Source organism: Primulina tabacum, chromosome 14, assembly GCF_025594145.1.
Source record: "Primulina tabacum isolate GXHZ01 chromosome 14, ASM2559414v2, whole genome shotgun sequence".
In the NCBI taxonomy this organism is placed as follows: Eukaryota; Viridiplantae; Streptophyta; class Magnoliopsida; order Lamiales; family Gesneriaceae; genus Primulina; species Primulina tabacum.
In genome coordinates this window covers 30,452,077-30,464,758 of record NC_134563.1, presented here as the reverse complement: position 1 = coordinate 30,464,758, position 12,682 = coordinate 30,452,077, and positions in this window count along the sequence as shown.

Genomic DNA, 12,682 nt, shown 5'->3' with positions numbered 1-12,682 from the left:
TCGTTCTGAAGTCTTTTGTACAGCTTGATTAGTTGATCGGTTGTTTGATATTTGGAGTTTAGAAATGTGAACCATGCAAATCTGGAGAAATCATCAATTACTACGAGAGTGTATTTCTTTCCCCCTAAGCTTGTTACGGGTATTGGCCCAAATAAATCCATATGAAGAAGTTCCAGACATCTTGCTGATGAGTTTCTTCCTCTGCTTCTGAATGTAGAGCGAACTTGTTTTCCTAATTTACAGGCATTGCAAATTCTATCTTTGGCAAAGTCAATGTTAGGCAAACCAGATACAAGTTTAAGTCGGCTAATAGTAGCAATGGATTTAAAGTTGAGATGGTTGAGTCATTTATGCCAAAGCCAATTTTTATTTCCATTCAAAGCAATAAAGCATGTAGGTGCATTAAGATAATCATCATTCCATTTGACTTTATATGTATTTTGCTCTCTATGACCAGTTAACATGATATTACCAGCTGAGGTTTTAACAGTGCATAAGAGTTTTTGAAACTCAACGGTGTAACATTTGTCACATAGTTGGCTTATGCTTATCAAGTTATAACACAGATTTTCTACAAGAAGTACGTCTTTAATGATGACTTTGCCGTGGATAATCTTACCTTTACCCACAGCTCTACCTTTAGAATTATCACCAAAGATGATTGTTGGACCTTTGTAGTTGACTATTTCTGATAAGAGATATTTGTTTCCAGTTATGTGCCTAGAGCAGCCACTATCCAAGAACCAGATGGATTCTTCCAGCCCCTTTTTCTTTGTTGCCTGTCATTATTTAAATAAGAGATTGGTACCCTTTTCTATTTGGGTCCTGAGTTTATCAGTCCTTTAGGGATCCACACTTGAATTATCCTGAAGTATTTTTCATGATGTGTCCGAAATTAGGTGCAGTTGTGTGCATAATCAAGTGGTGTATGCAGCCCTTTTTCTTTTCTAGTATGTTGTTTCGACCGTCTGTCATTGTCACTCAATCGATATCCTCTTTTGAATAGGTCGGCTGTTGTGGTAATGGTTAGGTCTAGTTTTTGAATGATTTTCAGTTGACCCTGACTTTCTGCTGGCCCAATCTGAACCGTTGTGAGCGGTTTTGTTTGGCCTGCGTCTGAGCCATGATCTGTTGGTTTTAGCATTCTCAATTTCGACGTATCCTAAACCATGTCGCCTTCTGTTATTTTCAAGATTTGCATTCTGAGTGCTTTGATCTTCAGTCTTATCATGTTCATATACCATACTAGATCTGACAAATTTAATTGGTTTTAAACTGTCTTTCTCTAGTAGCGGTTGAGTTGATGTTTCAGAAGTACTACATTCATTAATGCTATAACCTATTCCGGTTCTGTCTCCGGCTGGCTTTCTGCATTTCATGCATCTTGTTAAGAGAAACAGAGGACTTGTTCCAAGTGTTGACTGTATTTATCAACCGTTTGTTTTCTTTCAAAGTAGCATGGAACAATCTTCGCAGGTCATCGTTCTCAGCCGTTAGCAGACTTAACTTTACTCTCAAACCGTTAACCTCTTTTTGCTGCGAACAGTTAGAGAGAGTTAACTTGTTTTCCAAGTTTGTTTTTCTGTTTTGGCTTCATTGAACTGCTGTGATAGCCTCTTCAACTCATTTACCATGTCGTGAAGTGCGGTGACAAGATCTTCTCGTGTGAATTCATCAGAGTTAAAGTCAAATACCATTTCATCAGTAGATTCTTGATCTTCTTTGGCCATGAGACACTCTACTTTCTCATCTTCACTTTCACTTGAAGATTCTTCAGAAATAGATTTTTCAGATTCTGATTCAGCCCATTTGCCTTTATCTTCTTCTGCAATTAAGACTCGCTGACTCTTCTTTTTGATGAATCTTTTGTTGTCTTTAACTCGTCTTCTGTCACTTGATTTCTTTTCATCTTTTCTTGGCCGGTTGCATTCTGCAATAAAGTGTCCTTTCTTTCCACAGTTAAAACAAGCTTGACCATCATCAGTATGGTCCTTGTTGAAGTGAGGTTTATTCATCTGTGATTGATTATTACGCATGAATGTACTGAATTTTTTAACGAATAAAGACGTGGCTTCATTGCTTAATTGCTCAGGCCGATTTCTTACTTGTGGACTCTTCGATCGGAAGAGTCACTGTGGTAGCTGCCAATGCCTTTGTTTGTTGAGAGGTGGATGGTTCTTCTTCAGTTCGTATCCCAAGCTCGAACTCATATGCTTTAAGGTCGGCGAAAAGGTCATGAAGTTCCAGCTTGTTTAGATCTTTGGATTCTCGCATTGCTATAGTCTTTACATCCCATTCTCTGGGAAGAGCTCGCATAACCTTTAAGGCAATTTCACGATTAGAATAATCTTTTCCTAATGAAATGAGTTCAATGATAATACCACTGAACCGTTCATCAAATTCTGTCAGAGTTTCTCCTGGCTTCATTTTCACATTGTCAAACTTCTGAATGGCGACAATTAACTTGTTTTCTTTTGTCTGATCGTTGCCTTCACATAATTGAGTGAGTTTTTCCCATATTTTCTTAGCAATAGTGCAAGTTTTGATTTTGGCAAACATATTTTTGTCCAAAGTCTTGTAGAGGATGTCTTTGGCAACGTTATCCAGATTTGCCTTCTTTTTGTCTTCAGCTGTCCATTCGGATCTGTTCTTTTCTACCATTTGAGGAGCACCTTCGATTGTAGCGGCAGCTGTGTTAACTTTCAAGATTTTCATCGGCCCATCAGTGATAATATACCACATATCATCATCTTGGGCTGCTAGATGTGCCTGCATACGAATTTTTCAATCATCATAATCTTCTTTACAGAACATCGGAGTTTTATTGAAAGAAGCCATAAGTATTCAAAGAGAATATCAGTGTTTGAGAAAACCCCGCTCTGATACCACTTGTTGGGATCGAGAAAGAGTTTAGAGGGGGAGTGAATGAACTCTTTCAAATTTTCTCGTGTAAAATATTGGTTTCGACCGTTTTTAGGCGGTTGAAACAATTTTTCTCTAACGGTTGGAAATGTGAATCACTATTTAGTGTTGAAGACGGTTCACACTTTCCAATAAAAACTTGAACACGTTAACAGGCTTATTCAACAATTAGAAACAAAGAGAATGCTTGCGATAAGTAAAGTGACACAATGGTTTTTATGGATGTTCGGAGAATGAATACTCCTATGTCACCCCTTCTTCCCCTTGGAAAGGTTTCCACTAAAAGACTTTGGCTCTACAAATTTTTTGCAACCGCCCACTCCAATCAGGACTTATCACACTTTCTGTTTTGGAACTCTTAGTGATCACTTTACACTACTGGATTTTAAGAACACTTTGTTCACCAGAAACTGAGACTAAATCAAATAACCAAAATGTTAATGATATGAACAATTCAGTTTGCTTTGAGTAACACGAAATTGATCCTTATGAGATCGAATGCAACTATGTTTTAAAGCGTGCTGAGAGAGCGATGAATTATGTAAGCTTGTGATAGCGCTCTGAGATCTTTGTGTATACTAGCAACAAGATTTTTAGCTGTTGATCCAGAGATAAACTTAGCTAGCACACCCCTCCGTTAATATATATATGATCTTCTTAACGGTCGGAAAAGATGTAGCAAAGTTAACCTGATCCACTGAACAGATGAGTTGCTGTCGACTTGATGAGCATTAAATGATCTTTCATAGAAGCATTTAATGTTCCTTTTGCTCGGCATAGTTCTGAAGCGCTTTACCTGAAGAGTTCCTTTTATGGTAAATATCTTCTTTAATCAGAATTTGAAGTCTATACTTGGTCTACCTTTTTTGGGATAAAGATATAAATGCAGATCATTCTTGTAACTGATGAAAGTATACGTTGACTTCAAGGCGGTGTAATATTTTGAATGTATCAAGCCGGTCAGAGAATGTCGTTGAGCAATAAATAGTTCTCTTTGATGATCCGGTTCTGAGAATCATTAAAGTCCAAGCTGAATCTGCTAACGGTCTGAAGTAAGCGGTTGAGATTTCTTTGAGCTTTAGCCGGTTAGGAAGATATACCAACTGATGAGCCGAGCGGTCGAACTGATGCATATCTCATATACGAACCGCAGCTGATTTCGAGCTGACTTGTTTTTGTTATACACCAAAATTCTTGGGAATAATATTTTCTTAACAGCATTTTTACTTCACAAATGTCATCATCAAAGGCCACTCAATATTACCTTGAAACTATGTATTTTTGACATAAAAAATTGAATTTTAGTATTTATGGAGTAAAATCAAGTATTGATATACTCGAATTAGATACTCATTTTATCAATTTAGGAATCACATTTTAATTTCACAAATAACACATCAAATTTCACTCAATATTACTTGAAACTAAATTTTTTTATATGCCAAAATAATTAAAATTGAGTCTTAAAAAGGTAAAAATCAAGTATGTGTAGGATCAAATTAGGTATTATTTGTACCAATTTAGGTACCACATCTTTAATTTATGAATATCATCATCAAAAGCCACTCAATATTAACTTCAAATTATATATTTTGACATTATTGAATACTCGAATTTGAGTATTTAAAGGATAAAATCAAGTATGTGGACTCGAATAAGGTCTTATTTGTATTAATTTAAGTATCAAATTTTTACTTCATGAATGTCATTATCAAACTATATTTTGACATCCTAAAATAATTGGATATGTGTATTTAGGGAATAATGTCATGTATTTGTAGAATCTAATTAGATACTCTTTGTACCAATTTAGGTATCACATTTTAACTTCACAAATGACGTCATCAAAAGCCACTTAATATTACTCGAAACTCGAGTATTTTCTTACACATTTGAAGTATTCAAATAGCCAAATCAAATATTTAAAACCCCAAAATATGTACTTTATCGGCCAAAACAAGTATTTTTTTTAATTCCATGATTAGTGAGAAACTGTGTTTTTCAAAAATTAGATGACATGAATAAGTCATCCTAACGCAATTTCAATGAAAAGACTAACAATTACAGAATTTATGGTGATTGCTCGAAGACCCATTATTTTCCTACACATTTGGAGTATTCAAATAGCCAAATTAAGCATTTGGAACTCCAAAATAGGTACTTTCTAGGTCAAAATAAATATCTAATCTTATTTCATGATGAGTGGTGAACTATGTTTTTTTTAAAAAAATAAAATGACATGAATAAGTTATCCTGATGTATTTTTCATGAAAAGACCAACAATGACCGATTTGTGGTGATTATTCGAAATATAGTATGTTTCTTATACATTTAGAGTATTCAAAGAGCGAAATCAAGTATCTGAAATCTCATAGTAGGTACTTTGTATGTCAAAATAAGTATTTACTCTTATTCCATGATAATTGAGAAATAATATTTTTTTTAACATTATATTTTAGATGGAGAAGACATATGTAATTTTTGTGAATAAAATGATATATTTTTTTAAGTAATAAAAGGGCAAATATTAAATGTTATTTATTATAAATTTTATTTATTATTAATGATTAATGGAATCCAGAAGATCAAATATGCATAATTTAGATTTGTTTCAGCACAAAACTTTTGTGAGATGGTCTCATCAATTAATTTTGTGAAACAAATTTTCTATTTCAGTTATCTATGAAAAATATTATTTTTTATTGTAAATATGGTCGGATAACACTTATATATTAGAATAAGTATTTTTTGAAACAATCTTATATATTTATATCCATGAAATGAGTTGACATGAAACGATATTATAAAAGCTTATATATATATATATATATATATATATATATATATATATATATCACTAACGAAAATAGTTACGAAATTAGTTCTTTTCAAGCATATATCAAAGTCGATAATTTAAAATAGTTTGAGTGATAAGATGGTAATCTAATATTCTATTAAAATGATGAGTTGAATTATGCATTTTTTAAATTGTTTTTGTGCTTAATTTATTGTCTTAAATTGGTGTTTAATTTGTGTTTGATTTATTGTGTATGTTAAATTGAGTTTAAGTGCTTAATTTATTGTGTTTATTTTCTAGATTATTATTAGTTTTAAGTTTTATTTATTTTGTTTATTTTAGATTATTATTAATTTTAATTTATTGTGTTTATTTTTGTTTAATTTATTGTTATAATATAAAATGGTGATTTATTGTCTGTACCAATAAATATCATCATTAATGTGGATGTACTTTATGTTTAATTTATTGTCTTAAATTGATGTTTAGTTTTGTGTTTGATTTATCGTGTATGTTAAATTTGTGTTTAATTTATTGTGTTTGATTTATTGTGTTTATTTTTTATTATATTATTAATTTTAATTTATTGTGTTTCTTTTGTATTTATTTTATTGTTCTAATATTACCTTTAAAATAGTGATGTATTTATGAGTTGTGTATTTTCAAAATTATCTTTGTGTTATTGTCTTAAACTGGAGTTTAATTTGTGTTTGATTTATTGTATGTGTTAAATTTGTGTTAAATTGTTTGATTCATGTGTAAATTTCCTTAAATCCCTCAAATCCAAATTTAAATTTACATTCATTCTATGTCAGGAAAAATATATGTTTTCATTTGCAGATAGACAACAAAATGTAATTCCACTATCTGTGTCATATATTTTTTCTCGGATGAAAATCGATAAACACTGAAAATATAGTAATAATTTATGATATACGAGCACCAACTTTTTCAAATATGGCATTAATATATTATTTTTGGGACTCAAATATGTATGCAAAAATTGATAATAATGACATATTTGTATTTTTTGGATGAAAATCGGTACAAAACATTAGAAATATGGTATTAATATATTATATTTGAGTACCAAATATTTTAGATATTGTACTAACATATGATTTTTAGAACCCAAACCTTAATTGCAAGTGTTGATATTAATTAAATTTATTCAAAATTTATACTCCAAATCTTATATTTTGTATCTGTTTTAAATTAGTTATTGTTCAAATATCATATATTAGCATCATATTTTTAATATTTTGTATTGATTTTAACCTGTGAAGTACGTGTGGGTTCAGGAAGTGCATAAACATTTTTTGTGGATCAGTGAGTGCAAACACATATTTTTTCTGACAGAAACTGAATGAAAATTTGAGTTTTGGGATTTAAAGAAAATTTACCTTTGATCTATTATGTTCAATTTTTATATTATTATTATTATTATTAAGTTTGATTTATTGTATGGTGTTTGCAAGATATTATTTTAAATATTTCACTGATTCAAACCAATGAAATATTTGAAAATTGAACATAGAAGATAAAAAAAAAAACATCACTAAATGTTTTATTCCAAAAAAATAGTTTTATTGTTTCAAAATTCATGAGTTTTAAATTTTTTCATCTATATTTGACGTAAAAAATGATCATTTTTTATTTGAGAAGCACGAGTCTTTAAAACATTAAGCATGCTCCAAACCTTCTGAAGTTTTCGTGATTTCATTGATGTGTTTTCAATCATTATTGTAGCATTAAATAAAAATCCAATTAAATAACCATTATTATTTTATTTATTATGATATTTATTATTACATTTACTGTAAATTTATGTCTTTTCATTTTTCAATATCTATTTTTATTTTGTGTTGTTATATTCGTGTGATTGGCTCTATTTTTTCGTTATGTTATTTTTGTTCTTGCCCTTGTTTATGCTATACGGGGTCAAAAGTGGTCTTCTGTGTAATGTGGGGATTGCAGTTTTTGTTGCAAGCAGAGGACTACTTTGAATTCAAGTTTAAATTTCATTGCTATAAAATAAAAAAATTTACAATTTCATCGCGCACTAAGATAAACAGAATCTGAACTAAAAATATAAAATATTAACATAAAAATACTCTTTAGAATATAAACATATAGACATGCAAGCAGAGGTGGACCGAATATTTTATCTTCGTGTATGTTAAGTGTAACATCCCAAAAATTTGAGGGTTCACGTGAACCACATATGCAAGTTATCAAAATTTCTTAGGTATTTTAAGTAATTATTTTTAATGCATAATCGTGATATAAATATGTGTTTTAATTCTTGGCACATTAAGATTTCATTTACTAGGGCTTTTAGCAGTATTTCACGCTCGAACGAGGAACGAAGATCGGGCACAGTCGAAAATGAGCCTTGTTAAGATATTTTTACTCAACGAGCCATATTTTAAACCGATACGCAAAATTTTGCAAGTCGGGGACTTTTTGAGGATTCAGGCAATATTTTCAAAAACGTATCTAAACGAAATATTTTACGGGAGTGTTTTAGGGTTTAATGAGATTATTTTATTGCATAATGGGTCCAAAATTCTACTTAACCTCATTAATTTTAATTAAAGGCCCATTATACTACTTATATTATATACATCCCAAAAACCCTAATCTCCTACACTCACCTTCGGCCGCCCCCTATCCCAACTTCAGTAGCCATCTTCGAAATTTCAGCGGCTTTCTCCTTAGGTTTTCTCAAGTTTCTTTCAAGGAATCTCTTCCTCGTCTTTCCGGTGCAAGTTCTACGCGAATATCTCAAAGGTTTCGAGTGTAATTACGCAAAGACACGCCCTGAATCTCGTTTTTCTCATCATTCACATCATTATATGCTGATTTGTGTGTTTATGCATGAGAAATTCTTAGACCTATTATGTTGCATCCGTTTGGCAAGGTTTTGTCACGAAATTTGCATACTATTCTACATGTACCTCACGTTTTCTATGGTTTTGTACAAGGGGCTGCTAGATATAGGTCCTAAAGGGCTGTCCACGTCGAGAACTAGGAGGACGAGGGCCGAGAACACGTCGAGGCATATTTAGACAAGGGGGCCGATCGGTTTGGCTTGGGAGCGTGCGGGTTGGCTAGATAGGGAAAATAGGAGGGTACCGATGTATAGGACATGCTAGGGACGTGGAGTAGGCCTTGGTGGGTCTGAGACATGTCCTAGAGCAGCTCATGCAAGGGTGGAAGGAAGATCGAAGGGGCTAGCCGTGAGTTAGGGTTGTGCGATCAGGTTTCGGGCTTGCATCTTGTGGATCTCGTTCGCTGCGTGCATGTGGCTGAGGGCAGTGGTTAGGTCAGTCCGGTAGGGTCCAGAGGTGGGCTTGGAGTGGTTGGTTTGAGGCTGGTCCGATCTAGTTTGGGCTAGGATCTAATTCTTGAGGGTTAGGTACCGTAGGGTTTGAAGGAAGCAAAGCGTAGAAAATTCCAGCAAGTGGCAGCTATGCTTAGAGCGATCAAAATGGCCGGAATGGTGTTTTTTATGGGCTGGTAGAGTGTGAATAAGTTGTGGTTAAAATTTGGAGAATTTTGGTTGAGTTTTGTTGATTAGGGTTAAAACCGGGATCTCGGTCTAGGTTTTAAAACGAATCGTAAAAGTTGCGGAACGGGCTCAAGTTTATGTATAGGAAATGATTGTAATTATGTTTTGAGGTGTTTTAAGGAGTTTGGTTGGCTTTAGGTCGAAATTTTGAGGTCCAAGGGTAAAATGGTCAATTAGGCCTACAGGGACAAAACAATCATTTTGCACCCTGGTCGAGTTAGTAGTCCTAACAGCGCCCTGAACACTAATATTGTATGTTAAAAATGTATATGATATTATGAACATGAATTTCTATAAAAAAAATACGAAAATACGTTACATGCTTAATTTTAAAGAAATTTACGTATATGCATAATCTTTGTAAGTGATGAATATGATGATGTGTATTGAAGGATGAGAGTCGACTGTGACTAACACGAACATGAACATGTAAGGTCAAGGCTCAGTGGATGGGTAATACTGTCGCTGATATCCCCGTCGCCGTGTACCGCGTTTATACGTAGACAGATCCATCGAATTAGAGCTGATACGAAAGTTACAACTAATGATCCGAACTCAATTAAGGAAAAGAATACGTATATGATGACAACGATATGACATGATTTGATATGAATATGTTTACGTTTATGTTCATGCTTTGAAAGATCATGAAAGTTACTTTGTTTACAGTATTTTTCACTATTGCATGATATGTATACGTATTTGTTATAATGATTCAGGTGTGTTGAGTCTTTAAACTCACTAGGTATGAATGGTGCAAGTGAGCAATTTGTTGATGAGGAGACTGGAGGCGCTGAAGACTGAGTAGGTTGAGCTGCTGGTGCACATGTTAACCCGATGACCTTGCATTCTTCCGCATATTATGATCACGAGTCATGGGTGTAAACAATATTTTAAATGTTTTTACATCTCTTTATACGTTGATAATTTTGACAAACGTTGAGTTCTTTTAAAACAGTCGACTAGGAGATTGATTTCATTTTAAGATTTAATTAATTGTAGTTATTTTTATTTAGTGGTTGGACGACTTTTTAAAATGCATGATTGACTGCTTTTATTTCATGCATGTGTGAGTATTTCCAAAAAAAAAGCTTTTAAAAAAATAAGAATATTTCATTAAAATTTTAAGCAGTAGACATTTCATTAAGAAAATATAATTTTAAACTTTTATTTTTTAAAAAACCAAAATCATTTTAAAATTTAGTATATCAACAAAAAAATATAACATGTCGTAATTGATAATAATGTTTCAACTAATATATATATTTCTCTTAATATTTTAAATATGAAATATCATAATCACCATTTATAAAAATTAATGATTAAAATGTAAAATTCATTCAGTAGTTGAAAGAAATAATTAAGTAAATGATAGACAAAAATTGAATTTCAATTTTTTTTAAAATATTATAAAATATTTGTCAGTTGAGTCGAACCTGAATTAAAAAATTATTGATGAATGTATAATGAACCCAAATGCATTATTGCCAGCATTTTCGTGAAAATAATGTTGATTCAAATCTTTTGATGACAATGAAAAATTAAACTTACCCAAATAGACATAGGCCTTAAGAACTGATTCATCCATTTACTTAACTGAATCTGCAGAGTCCATTTAATATAGAAAAAGAATTTGAATTTATAAAAACATATTTTATTTAACTTCATTGGTGTTAAAATTGATAAAATATTGAAATATTCTAGCCTTGTAATTTATACGTGCAGAGTATCAAAACAGATATTTCATACCCTTTCACCTATGAAGTCTGATAAATACAGACCAAATCATTTACATTTTTTTGGATATTAGAATTCTTTCAACTGTGTTTAGTAAGCTAGAAAACAAGAGTTTATTCGTGTTATATTTAATTTTCTCAATATTATGTGTGGAACAAGAAAACAACAATAATGTGAAGAAAATAAAAGGATTATTGTCTGGTTAAATTTCACAAATCTGATGGAAGGTGAAATATATTAAATATTAATATATCAGATGACTTACATCAGTTGATTATTTGTTATTTGTTAATTGTTGTATTTGTTCAAATTTTAAAGATGATGTACATAGAAGAAGTCTATTATAATCAAATCATAATACTTTTAAATGTTTAAATGAAAATTGTATATTTCACATGACTCATATATTGAGAAGGCTTTTTGCATGAAGAAAGTTATTGTACAATTTCAAATCGGTCTTGCTAAGTTGTTGCATAGAACACAACTGATTTTATAGGATGAAACATCAATGGCCAATCACTTAACAATTGAAGCCATCGATAGAAGCTTACAAAAAATAACTAAAATTCGAAAACCATTTGGTGAGAATTTTTTGTTTGGAGGTAACTTCATGTGAGTTTTATTAGTTATTCCAAAAACAACATGTTTGCATAGAAAATTTGTGGACGTTCCAAGCACGTGATCATGTCAAATGTAAAATGATCTGACTTCTATTATCAAACAGTACGTGTCCTGATTCGACCGTTCGTTATAATTCCCTTGGTATTACTTCAAAGCTAACAATTTGACCAATAAATATAATGAAAATTGCATAAAAGATATGTGAACAACATCAATTTTAATTATGTTATTGTTAGGTTGACAAATACAAGAATCTTGATTTTGATGATTATAAAAGTTGTTATTGTGTTTCTAACATATTTACTCAAGTGTAAAAATTGCTAACTCAAGTTAGAAGCTAAAACTCGAAATCAACCAAGCTGAAAATCTGGAGAGCTACAATATTTCGATGATATCCAACAGCTCAGTGATGCAAATGACAAGTCGTCAAAACGATTGAATATAAAAATCAATTTTACACAAGTCATATCTTACAACATATTATTTGGTTCGAAGGTTGTCTAAGAAAAATATTAGTAGCACAATTGAGCTGAAGGAAACGGAAACAACAATCAGCTTGAATGTAGTAGTTCTGGTATTTTGGTCATATATCTCATATCCGTTATTCAAATGGAACGATTCAATATGCATTAAAAAAACTAAGTGAACAATCTAAAAATCATTTTCATAAGTCAAAGTCTGAATTGTCTAATAAACATTATGATAAACCATGATGAAGTTGCTAGTTCTGCACAGAATGGAGAACAAGTTTCAGATTGTTAATAGCCTAATCTGTCAAGCATATTATCTCGTAGAAACTTGGAATTGAGTGATTATTAATTCCATGGAAATCTAAGAGAAAGGGATACAATTTCATGCTCATCACTTTTCCTAGAAATCGATGAATCAAGAACTATAACAAAGAAAAACTAACAGCTCAACTTGTACTAGCTTGGCAAAAGCTCAGTTGGAACAGCTCAGATCAAGCCAATAGCTCAAGCTCATAAAAGACCAGATCAGACCATCAGATCAACACAGTTTGATCAGCTTGA